The 13,100-nt window shown below is 41.4% G+C and overlaps 1 non-coding gene across 1 annotated transcript; it reads left to right on the top strand.

The window, feature by feature from the left end:
• The first annotated feature begins 4,519 nt into the window (after positions 1-4,519).
• trnag-ucc (transfer RNA glycine (anticodon UCC)) lies at positions 4,520-4,596 on the top strand. The gene has a single exon. It is a non-coding gene; the product is annotated as a tRNA-Gly (tRNA).
• The last annotated feature ends 8,504 nt before the right edge of the window (positions 4,597-13,100 follow it).

Here is a 13,100-nt window from a genome sequence, read left to right as displayed (position 1 = left end):
GAACCCCCAAAATCATTGTTTATAACCAAGAAAGCACATATCTGATGATCAATACTGAAGCGTTTTAGTTCTGCATAGGTGAGAGAGCATTATAATATTTTGTTCACTGTGGCACAAGAAACAGGTCTGAGTCTGAATCAGGATAACAGGGTCTATGTCCCTTGATAGGATAGAGGGGAGAGACCTGTGCACTTGTCTCATAAAAATACACTGGTTGCACATCTTGTACAACATGATATACAGTTTACGTTCCATGATATTACCTATAATAAAATGTAATACATGGACACAACAATTCAATATAAAGAGAAATAATCTCCACAATAATGTATAAAAAATTGTTTTCCTATAATGATTACTCAATCAGGGGACCACTCCTCAGTGCTGAACACTGCTGAAATAGCAGTTGCGTCTGCTGATTACATGGTCAAGTGGGACCTGATCAGTAATCCTTGATCAGCAATGCTACTCTGAGACACTGTAAATACAGACCTAAATCGTCCTTAAATCTCAGGTGTTTGAGTAAGTATGTGGCAGGCAGGGGAAAGGGGGCAGGTGAGAAGTGTACTGCAGGTGTGTGTGTGGTGGCTAAACCCATTATAAATGGGTAGTTCTTCATGTTGTTGATCTGCATATGCATAACCGTGGGAAAGTAGGTGTGCTGAGGGTGCTACAGCACCCCCTGACAAATCAATGAAAAATAATTAATATAAAGAATAATAAAAACATTTTTTCCACCAAATTTGTGCACTAGGCCTTTAATACTTCTGTATGAGCAGAGAAAAATACTTGTCAGCAGAGCAGGGAGAGAAAAATAACACTCACCACAAGCTTCAGTTCCTACAAGCTTAGACAACATAACCACATGTGCAGGAAGCCGCAGTCCAGTGTAATTCGCACGTCATAACCAATGATCTACAGTGGTTATGACCCATTGAGAACAGTTTGTAGTTTTGCCAATGTCAGGATCTGGCCTTTTGTGATTAACCTATAAGCTACATCAATATTAAGGTATGATATAAAAACTTAGCTCTGTCCACAGATAGCATATGACACTTCCTTTGAAACTCTCCGATGCGCAACCGTGCATAAAGATCATGGCACGGTTTCCCGAAATCAGGGGTCCTATGGTTCTAACGATGGCCCTGGGCCTCGTTTCCCAGAGCCTTCGTAGCTTTAAGATCATCGTTAGAACCCCCTTACGATGTACCTTAATTAGTAAAGTGGCTCCTAAAAACCATTGCACATCTACAAGTGATCCAGACCACTCGTAGAGCAGCCAAATGGCATCGTTAGGCTTATTTTCTGCCTCACCTCACAGTATGTCATTCTAAAACAATGTATAATTGACTGTGTTATACTTGAAAACTTCTGTCTTAGTTAAAAATAAGATGTCCTCCAGTAATCTTTGAGTAAATTTCCAATATCCCCGTCCACGTGGAAAATCTATTAGAGTTATGTGAATGACAATTAGATAATGATCCGATCGCATTCTGTCTCCTATTAAAACTTTTTTATCCTTTGACGCAAGAGAGAAAGAGACAAGAAAGTAGTCAAGATGACTAGCTTGATTAAGTCTCCTCCATGTATATCTCACTAGGTAAGGTTTTTTTTAGTCTCCAAATATCCACTATTTCTAATGTGTCCATAATATTTGTGATTTCCTTAAGGGCACGGTGATGATAGTTTGTAGAGTGATTACCTTACGGTCCATTGAGGTACTTAACACTGTGTTATAGTCTCCTACCATAAAAATTTGACCATTTGTTGCCTGTAAGTTCAATAAATTGGTCAAATGTTTTCGAAAGAATTATGGGTCATCCTGATTTGGACCATATAGATTAATGAGACATATCTGTTTATTCGATTACAAATGCAGATCAAAAACATGACAAAAGACCCATTTATCATTTTCTGTGTTGTCAAGAAGCCAGGACTATTAATTGGCCAAAACTTATGGTGCATGGTTTGAACCAGAACCGATACTTAAAAACACAACATTTGAATAATCAAATCATTATTCTGTTTCTTGTTATTTAATATGTGACCGACCAGCTCGATTCAGTCTTATGTAGCAACATTTGAAATTGTATTTTTTTACATTGGATAAAAGCAGAGACTCAGAAAATGGTATATCATACAGTGCCTTGCAAAAGTATTCATCCCCCATAGCGTTTTTCCTATTTTGTTGCATTACAACCTGTCATTTAAATAGATTTTTGGGGGATTTCATGTAATGGACATACAAAATAGTCCAAATCGGTGAAGTGCCTTAGACTACAGCCCCACTCAGGAGGCCCGTGTCCCCTTTTCTCAGCAGAGGGATGGTGAGTCAGTTGAGAGGCAGCCTCACCACTGCTCCTTCCCTCCCCTCAGACTGACCATCAAATCCAGTACAGTCAGTAAAAACATTTTTTGCAATTATTATGCTCACTCAGCTGTGCCTCACAAGTAATACAATACATTATCTATTACCACTGTGACCATATATATTTATAAATATAATTTCAAAATGGTCTGAGAAGAACAACACTGGCAGGGCAATTCAAGCATAGCCAACATGCAGTGATAATGTATTGGGCCTATAGCCTACTGCACAAACCTCATTGCTACAGAACTGTTTGTAATGGGTTAATGTTGCATAGGCTTACATTTTTTAAAGTCATGTTAAAAAAGATCTGAGTGGTAGATCTTGGCTTGCATTTAGACTCAGAAAGTGATCTTGACTCAGAACAAGTTGGTGACCACTTGCTTACAGTACACATGGCTATATATGGCAGCCCAAATATATCGCAGCACTTTGCACAGGAAAGCAGCGCCACAGGTAAAAGGAGAAACTAATGATCTACCCTGAGTTAGTAAGTAGCTATCTTTGGTAGAGCGCGCGTTCCCTCTGACAGTCAAACAAATGGGTGAGATTGTTTTATAAAAAAAAAAATGAAAGTAATGCAAAGTAATATAACGCGTTACTTTACAATATTACTTTGGGTAGAAAGTAACATATTACTTTTGTTAACTGTAATTAATCCCAACACCGCAAATAGACACATCAATAGATACTGTACATACATGTAACTGCCAAAATAAAGGAAACACTTGAGTAAATAAGAGATACAAAGTATATTGAAAGCAGGTGCTCTCCACAGGTGTGGTTCCTGAGTTAATTAAGCAATTAACATCCCATCGTACTTAGGGTCATGTATAAAAATGCCCAGTTGCCCATTATTTTGGCTACCATGGATAGAAGAGATCTCAGTGACTTTGAAAAAAGGGATCTCAAAAGAGCATAGGTCATTTAAACGGTGAGTTTGTGTCTGTCTGTCTGTCACCAGATCTTAACCCAATTGAACACTTATGGGAGATTCTGGAGCATTTTCCACCAGCATCAACAAAACACCAAATTATGGAATTTCTCATGGAAGAATGGTGTCGCATCCCTCCAAAAGAGTTCCAGACACTTGTAGAATCTATGCCAAGGCTCATTGAAGCTGTTCTGGTGGGTTGTGATGGCATAATGCTCTATTAAGACACTTTATGTTAGTGTTTCCTTTATTTTGCCATTTACCTGTAGATAAACACTGTAAAGTACAGTAGCCTACCACGGTTTAAATCTGAAGGATCTGGCTTTGTGCAGAGTAAAAGTCAATATTTCAGTGCTTGGATCATGATCACACACAGTATGATATGTGGAGTTTGTGAAATGCATCTGGCAAAGTGTGTGGGAGATTTATCAGAGGGGTGGATGAAAGGGACTATCTACTTAACTTCATACCTCAAGTAGGAATTAGAAGTAGAACGTGTACATTGTCAAGATGTAAGATATGCGTTACATTCTCCACGCAGCAGGGGTCGCACACCCAGCAGCGCTCCTTCGTGTTGTAGCAGCTTCAGGCCTTACAGGCGCACAGCTGGCATTCCAGACACTGGCGCTTGTTGTTCACCAGGAATTTAACGGGCTGCCAGCAGATGCAGTGGGACTCTGTCAGGCTGGTCCCAGTGCCCAGCAGCTCTCTCTTGGTGTCTTTCTTCCTCTGCTGAGTCTTTAGTTCCCTGCGAAAGGATGGATTGATTGACAGATAAACAAACAGGAGCTGATGCATAGCTTGGCAGATTGTAGGGCATCACGATTATTCGAATTCAGACCTAAATTGCAATATTGACATGTGCAATATTCATATTGCAAGAGGCTGCATTTCTCTCCTTTCTTTGAGACTTTGTTAATACCCCAAAAACTAGACTACGGTACCTCCTTCAATGAGATGCGCTAGACTCTCTGTTAATTCACTCTCTACGTGCAAAGAGGATGCTGACCAATCACAAGCGGGCTCTCACTCTCTGCATGACATGCACATACTGGCCAATCACCATCGTCCCCGCTTAGAGCGAGCAGTTAGACGTTAGTGAGGAGGAGAGAAAGAGCTTCACGGTGTCGGAAACATGAGTGCTGCTAGTGCTAACGAGAACATTGTTTTGGTGCCAATCCCTTACTACAACAGACCTTTGGTCTAATAGAACTGAGCCCCTTAGTTTGTGGCTCAGTTGGTAGAGCATGGCGCTTCCAACGCCAGGGTTGTGGGTTCATTCCCCACGGGGGGACCAGGATGAATATGTATGAACTTTCCAATTTGTAAGTCGCTCTGGATAAGAGCGTCTGCTAAATGACTTAAATGTAAATGTAAACCTTATGGATGATGAGTTTCAACTGAAAGGTCGGTGCTTACAAACATCATAGGGTACTTCCCTGGAGATCACACGGGAGAAGACATCGCTCTGTGCTTGAGAGAAGCTTTAGCTGTCTGGGGCCTGCGAGGTGCAGCAAGTGTGCATAACGATAACGACAGAAACGTGGTAGTGGCCGTCACGTTCAATGACTGGACTAGACTGTTTTGGACACACGCTGCACCTTGCAAACAGTAGGCTAAGTTATTACATGTTTAAGGCACTTTGACTTAATTTCAATTATAACAATGATTGAGCCTACTTATACATAATTACCCAATCAAAAGCTTCCTATTCCATCTACAGCCTATGGTGCCTGAATACATCATTAATTTAGGTTATCAAAGAACTCAATGGTAAAATAGGAAATAGAAACTGAATGTCATTAATGAATTAGTGCTGTGTTTAAAGCAAACTATATTTTGATGCTCATGTTAAAAATGTTTGTTAGTTAATATGTAGGTGTAATAATCTTATCTATTATCATATGTAGCCTATAACAATGTTGGAAGAGATTTGTTTCATTTGGTTTTGTATTCAGTTAGCACAGTATGTATTCATTCATATGATCTCATTTTAGATGTTATGTTCTATACCCTGACACCTGTTTTAAACATGTTTGATGGAATTACCAAGTTTTCACCCAAGTCTTAAAAAAATTGCATTTCATAATTGCAATATTTGGACAAAAAAAATATAATAATCACAATTAGATATTTTGTCCAAATCGTGCAGCCCTAACAGATAGGCTGTAGTGGACGGACAGACGGACATAAAGACAGAACAATGGACATAGGAACGAACAAATGGAGGGACAAACTGATTTATGAAAGGACGGAGAGTGAATAGATTATTCTATACCAGTACCGGGAGTTGAAGATTATGGCCCAATTGGTACGGTAAGCCTGCAATCAGTCCCTTTCCTATCCCCTAATATGTTCAGTGATGGATCAAGGCATGTGTATCCTTTGGCTATCCAAAGTAATGAAGGTGTGCTGGTATCTATAAAGACTTTATATGAAGCCTGAGGGGCAGGGCGCAGAAACAAACAAAAAAATTAAAAATAACAAAAGCTCTCTTTCCCTGCCTTTGGCTGTTTTGCGCTCACATCTGTGGTTATATGTGGTTACCCATCTTTAACATAAGCTGCAAACCTGGCCCCGGGAAACAAATGTCAAATGATTTACTGTCTCCATATTCTAGTGTGAGCCATCTCATAGAGGAACATGACTAGCCTAAAGGCTAAAATGATATCACTTTGCAGATGAATACCGAAGCTTTATTGCTTCCTTTTAATAAGGAAGACCATATGTTGGAAAAATTACCCCAACATCAAAGCCATGCCTTCTTGTAACAATAAAAGGCAAACAGAAGATATTCCCCATCCATTGTATGTAATGGGAAATTACATAATGGGCTCTATTTTAAAGAGCGACTGCCCCTAAAAACCACCTAATCGATTTGAAAACGGTCTAGGTGAGACCGATATGAGTCAGGAACATTTAGTCTAGTGTCAAATTGACAGCAAAAGGTAAATATGATAGTTTTGGTCATAAAGTCAGTCTCGTCTAAAACAGAGTTTGAAACCTGTGTTTGTCACAACAAGTAAATAAAGGTTTGGTTTGGATGACAATTATGTCAACAATTCATGCCCCCAGTTGCCAAGCTCCACTTGCAAATCGCTCTTCCCTTTACTGGATTACAGCCATTTGAGACTGAAAGCCCTATATGGATTGACCATCTTCCGGGTCGACAATGTATACCTCCAGCAGGATGCAAAACCAATTAAGAGTCAGTGTTGCCAATTTAGCGACTTTGTCACTATATTTAGCGAATATTCAGACCCCTCTAGCGACAAATGTTCAAAAAAGCGACTAGCGACTTTCTGGTGTTATTGGAGACTTTGACATGAAAGCACATATCGTTCTTACTCTTCTCAACGAGCAGCGGGTGCTGCCGTGGGCCACACCCCCATCCCAAAGCACGGGGTGTCCTCGCGCTGCAGTCAGAGCAGGAGATGTTCAACCCTCCGAGTCCAGACTGCAAATGAATCGCACATGCGGGAAGCCGCCGCAGGCTGATCCCACCCTGGCTTACATTTAAAAAAAAAACTTTTAACCTAAATTAGGGCAAGACTAGTTAACATAATTTTCTCACATTGCCATTAACAGTTTTTTCCATTGTCTCTTTTTGGTCCATTTAGATTGTTAATGTAGATTGTATACAAAACAAAAATATTTTTTAAAAATCATGTTTTACTGTGACTTGTTGTAGGCCATAAGGTTAAAAACCAAACCAAATTAAGAAAAATAAATTTAAAAATAAAATAAAAAACGAAGTAACTGCCAGAGTGTCTATTTTGGGTCACTCATTCTCATTGTCTATTTTGGGTATCTTGTTCTCATTAACTTACATACAAAGTTAGCAAGCTTAGCTTGGCTACACTCATAAATGGTAAAATCGAATTTTTCACTCTGTAAAAACACTTAAATTATACATCAGAATGATCAGAAAACCTAAAAACAGGATATATAAGGACACGGAGAGTTGGCTTCTTTTCACAGGGCTTCTCTTTCAACACATGAAGAAGTAGAGGCCTGCAGCCGTGATGTGCACAGTCCGGATATTTCCACAAAGTTGTTAATGCATAGTCTATCACGTTTCAGGTAAGACCCAGATGCAGAAAACGTCGAATTAACAACAATTTAATAATCCAACAGAGGCAGGCAAAAGGCAGGTCTAGGCCAGGCATGGGTCAGTAATCCAGATGGTTGGGGCAAAGGTACAGGACGGCAGGCAGGCTCAGGGTCAGGGCAGGCAGAAAAGGTCAAAACCTGGAAAACTAGAAAACAGGAACAATCAAGAGACAGGAACAGAGGAAAAAATGCTTGTAGGCTTGACGAAACAAAACGAACTGGCAACAGAGAACACAGGTATAAATACACAGGGGATAATTGGGAAGATGGGTGACACCTGGAGGGGAGTGGAGACAATCACAAAGGCAGGTGAAACAAATCAGGGTGTGACATAGTCAATAATTTACTATCCAAGAAATCCCTTTATCACACAAGTTTTCGGGATGCGTGGGAGTGTGCAGGAATCCACTCACTCCCATGGGAAATTCCCACTCAAATTTCAAGAGAATATAGTATATCTGATGCACTCAGAAACTCTATTTCGAAATAGGATCAGGTCAGGAGCATGATATCGTAAATCGCTTCTCTCGTAGCATGGCACAGTGTGCACACGTAGGCCTAAATTGTCTTTGCGCATAGCATTTGCAAATGCAGATATGTGAATTGTAAAGAATGAGGGCAAAAACCTCAAATATTTCGAAGCACTCTGTAGACCATTTAAAATCCCTTTATTCATAGAGTACTTTTGGCTAATGGCCAGGATAAAAAGATTCACCTTTACAATGCTGCTAAACCAGCATTGATTAAGGGGAGGGTAGGCTTCGAAATGGAGGAAACCCAATCGTTTCTTTATGTTTGTAAATACGAGATTCACAGACACAAAAGGCACATCTCTCCTTCCATAGGCACTGCGCTTCAGCTCTCAAAATGTATGCTGAACCTGCCGTTAGGGCTGGGAAAGGCCAGTGTGCCAGTTTTTACACGTCAGTTTGACACCTGCGCCTCCTTAGTGCCAGCCAAAAATGGAGCCCAAATGTGAAAAATAACATTTTAGCTTTTATTTGTAAGCTAAGTGTCAGTCTGCATAAAGGCTTCATGGGAGTTCTCGGTTTGGGATGGAAGCATAAGTGGTGGTTTTGTGGGTTTTCCAACCTGGGGAAAGTCTGAATCTCTGCCATAACTAAACCCCTACATATCAAATGTCAACCACTAACCACTTTATGAGCCAGCAGGTAAGAAGAGAGAACTAGGAATACTGTATGCTGCATCAGAGGTAGACAAGTAGAAGGTTAAAAAGGATGTTTTCTTGCTATTTTGGAGGGCTGAATGAGAGTCATTTGAAATATGAGCTCGTTGAAACTGGTTCCCTTGTCTTTGTCTTTGACAGCATTATAGTGGATTGCAGAAAGTATTTACAAGAATTGCGGCCATTTTAGCTATACATGGATCTCGGTACATGAGGCGTACTAATCCAATAGTATTTGTCAGTAATTAGACAGAGCATGCTTATTGATACGGTACCTTACCTGCACTTGACTTTGAGTTAGTAGAGCCTGACACAAAAGTTTGTTATGCATTATGGCATGTACGGAATTCTAACATGGGACATGTAAGAAACTCACATTTTCCTTAATCTCAAGGACCTAATAATGCATCCAGCTGGAAACCTTGCTCTTACAAGGTAATTAACCTCCACCATTATAAAACAGAGAGGCAGATCTGCTGGATCAGCTTTAATACTGCAGATAGATTGTTGGTTCTATCAATTACATTTTGTAAATCATTTTCTAATCCTTATTTTTTATTTTCTATACTATATATTTTTCCCCCCTACCCTACCATCCCTACCCTAATTGGAGTAAACTAATGGACAACAATACTTATATTGCTACTTACATCTGTAGTTAAATATTTATACATATATTCTTAATTTCCTCTTTCTTCATTAGCTGGATTTTCACCCAGCCAATCCACCATTCATTCTGATTTTAACTCCCACCCTGCAATGTCTACAGATGAACCCATCTTTACATTTGAGTTATCTAGCAGACGCTCTTCTCCAGAGTGACTTACAGGAGCAATTAGGGCACATCTACAGATTCTTCACCAAGTTGGGTCGGAGATTCAAACCAGCGACCTTTCGGTAACTGGTCCACCGCACTTAACCGCTAGGTTACCTGCCGCCCTTTCTCACTATAATGCCATTTTGCTATGAAGTTTTACGAGAGTCCTGAGCTTCTCTATTTGTAAAATGTCTACCGATATTGCCCTAAAAATAAATACTTTAACCAAATATAATGATATTTCCAAATGACTGATTGTGTTTTTTCAGATCCCCTAACAATACAGTTTGCAAGTCCCTGATATTATAACATAAAAAACATTCCTGGATCTGACTCCTAGAGGCAGACTTATTATACCCCTTACTGACAACATTGGTTGTTTGTTATTGACACAACTACCAATTTATTTGTTCCACCCCCTCAGAAAAGGGGTAGAACATATAATAGAGAAAGTTTTGGGCCTAGTTATAATCAAGAGATAAACTAGAGACAGATGTTATGTGGTTCAACAATGCTTAGACCCTATATTTAAATTGTAATTAAGACAACGATTATATCAATTATTATAAACTGGGTGGTTCGAGCTCTCAATGCTGATTGGCAGTCAGCCGTGGTATATCAGACCATATACCACAGGTATGACAAAACATTTATTTTTACTGCTCTAATTACGTTGGTAACCAGTTTACAATAGCAATAAGGCACGTCAGGGGTTTGTGGTATATGCCCAATATACCACGGCTAAGGGCTGTATCCAGGCACGCCGCTTTGCATCGTACATAAGAACAGCCCAGTCCGTAGCCGTGGTACTGTATATTGGCCATATACCACTCCCCCTCAGGCCTTATTGCTTAAATACACCACTCAACTGAACCATTTCAGTGAGTTATTACTTGATAAATATAAGGCTTAACAAATGGTTATTAAGGCACAAGGCGAGACCCAGATGCCCAGATGCTGACACAGGAGGCAGATGGTTGGAGTCTTACAATGTTTAATAATCCAAAGGGGTAGGCAAGAGAATGGTCGTGAACAGGCAAAAGGTCAAAACCAGAGCAGAGTCCAGGAGGTACAGAGTGGCAGACAGGCTCGTGGTCAAGGGAGGCAGAATAGTCAGGCAGGCGGGTACAAAGTCCAGAAACAGGCAAGGGTCAAAACCGGGAGGACTAGAAAAAAGAGAATGCAAAAAGCAGGAGAACGGGGAAAACGCTGGTTGACTGAACCTACGAGACAAACTGGCACAGAGAGACAGGAAACACAGGGATAAATACACTGGGGAAAATCAGAGACACCTGGAGGGGGTGGAGACAATCACAAGGACAGGTGAAAAAGTAACAAATAATTAAAGAGCAGCAGTAAAATAACAATAGCGAGGCTATATACCGGTACCGGTACAGAGTCAATGTGCGGGGACACTGGTTAATCGGGGTAATTGATGTAATATGTACATGTAGATAGTCACTTTAATAACTCTATGCATAGATAATAAACAGAGTAGCAGCAGCAAAAGAGTGGGTCAATGCAAATAGTCTGGGTAGCCATTTGATTAGCTTTTCAGGACTCTTATGGTTTGGGGGTAGAAGCTGATTAGAATCCTCTTGGACATACACTTGGCGCTCCGGTACCAATTGCCGTGATGTAGCAGAGAGAAGAGTCTATGACTAGGGTGGCTGGAGTCTTTGACAATATTTAGGGCCTTCCTCTGACACCGCCTGGTATAGACATCTTAGATGGCACGAAGCTTGGCCCCAGTGATGTACTGGGCCGCATGCACTACCCTCTGTAGTGCCATGTGGTCAGAGGCCGAGCAGTTGCCATACTAGGCAGTGATGCAACCAGTCAGGATGCTCTCGATGGTGCAGCTGTAAAACATTTTGAGGATCTGAGGACCCATGCCAAATCTTTTTAGTTTCCTGACGGGGAATAGGTTTTGTCGTGCCCTCTTCACGGCTGTATTGATGTGCTTGGACCATGTTAGTTTGTTGGTGATGTGGACACCAAGGAACTTGAATCTCTCGACCTGCTCCACTTCAGCCCCGTCAATGAGAATGGGGGCGTGCTCGGTCCTCCATTTCCTGTAGTCCAAAATAATCTCCTTTTGTCTTGATCACTTTGAGGGAGAGGTTGTTGTCCTGGCACCACACGGCCAGGTCTCTGACCTCCTCCCTATAGGCTGTCTCGCCGTTGTCGGTGATCAGGCCTACCACTGTTGTGTCATCGGCAAACTTAATGATGGTGTTGGAGTCGTGCCTGGCCATGCAGTCATGTAGTCAATGAATAGCATTCTCACATAGTGTTCCTTTTGTCCAGGTGTGAAAGGGCAGTGTGGAGTGCAATAGAGATTGCATCATCTGTGGATCTGTCGGCGGAATGCAAATTGGAGTGGGTCTAGGGTTTCTGGGATAATGGTGTTGATGTGAGCCATGACCAGCCTTTCAAAGCACTTCATGGCTACAGACGTGAGTGCTAGGGGTTGGTAGTCATTTAGGCAGGTTACCTTAGTGTTCTTGGGCACAGGGACTATGGTGGTTTGCTTGAAACATGTTGGTATTACAGACTCAAACAGGGAGAGGTTGAAAATGTCAGTGAAGACAGTTGCCAGTTGGTCAGAGCATGTTCGAAGTACACGTCCTGGTAATCCGTCTGGCTCTGCGGCCTTGCGAATGTTGACCTGTTTACAGAGAGTGGGATCACACAGTCATCCGGCTGATGGTCTCATGCATGTTTTAGGTTACTTGCCTCGAAGCTGCCACATCCGATGAGCGTTGGAGCCGGTGTGGTACGATTCGATCTTAGTCCTGTATCGTTGAAAGTGGCAGCTCTACCCTTTAGCTCAGTGTGGATATTGCCTGTAATCCATGACTTCTGGTTGGGGTATGTACGTACAGTCACTGTGGGGATGACGTGATCGATTCACTTATTGATGAGGCCAGTGACTGATGTGGTGTACTCAATGCCATCGGAAGACTCCCGGAACATATTCCAGTCTGTGCTAGCAAAACAGTCCTGTAGCTTAGCATCTGCTTCATCTGACCACTTTTTTATTGTCCGAGTCACTGGTGCTTCCTGCTTTAGTTTTTGCTTGTAAGCAGGAATCAGGAGGATAGAATTATGGTCAGATTTGCCAAATGGAGTGCGAGGGAAAGCTTTATATGCATCTCTGTGTGTGGAGTAAAGGTGGTCTAGATTTTCCCTCTGGTTGCACATTTAACATGCTGTTAGAAATTAGGTAAAACGGATTTAAGTTTCCCTGCATTAAAGTCCCCGGCCACTAGGAGCGCCACCTCTGGATGAGTTTTCCTGTTTCTTATGGCTGTATACAGCTCATTGAGTGCAGTCCTATGCCAGCATCGGTTTGTGGTGGTAAATAGACAGCTACGAATAATATAGATGAAAAGTCTCTTGGTATGAGATATTCTACCTCAGGCGGGCAAAACCTCAAGACTTCCTTAGATATTGTGCACCAGCTGTTATATACATAGACCGCCACCCCTTGTCTTACCAGAGGCTGCTGTTCTATCCTGCCGATACAGTGTATAACCCGCCAGCTGTATGTTATTCATGTCGTCGTTCAGCCACGACTCGGTGAAACATAAGATATTACAGTTTTTAATGTCCCGTTGGTAGGATATATGTGCTTGTAGTTCGTCCATTTTATTATTCAATGATTGCGCGTTTGCCA

This window comes from Salvelinus sp. IW2-2015, linkage group LG2 (assembly GCF_002910315.2).
Source record: "Salvelinus sp. IW2-2015 linkage group LG2, ASM291031v2, whole genome shotgun sequence".
NCBI lineage: Eukaryota > Metazoa > Chordata > Actinopteri > Salmoniformes > Salmonidae > Salvelinus > Salvelinus sp. IW2-2015.
Note: the sequence above shows the minus strand (reverse complement) of the source record. Positions and strands in the feature narration are given on the sequence as shown.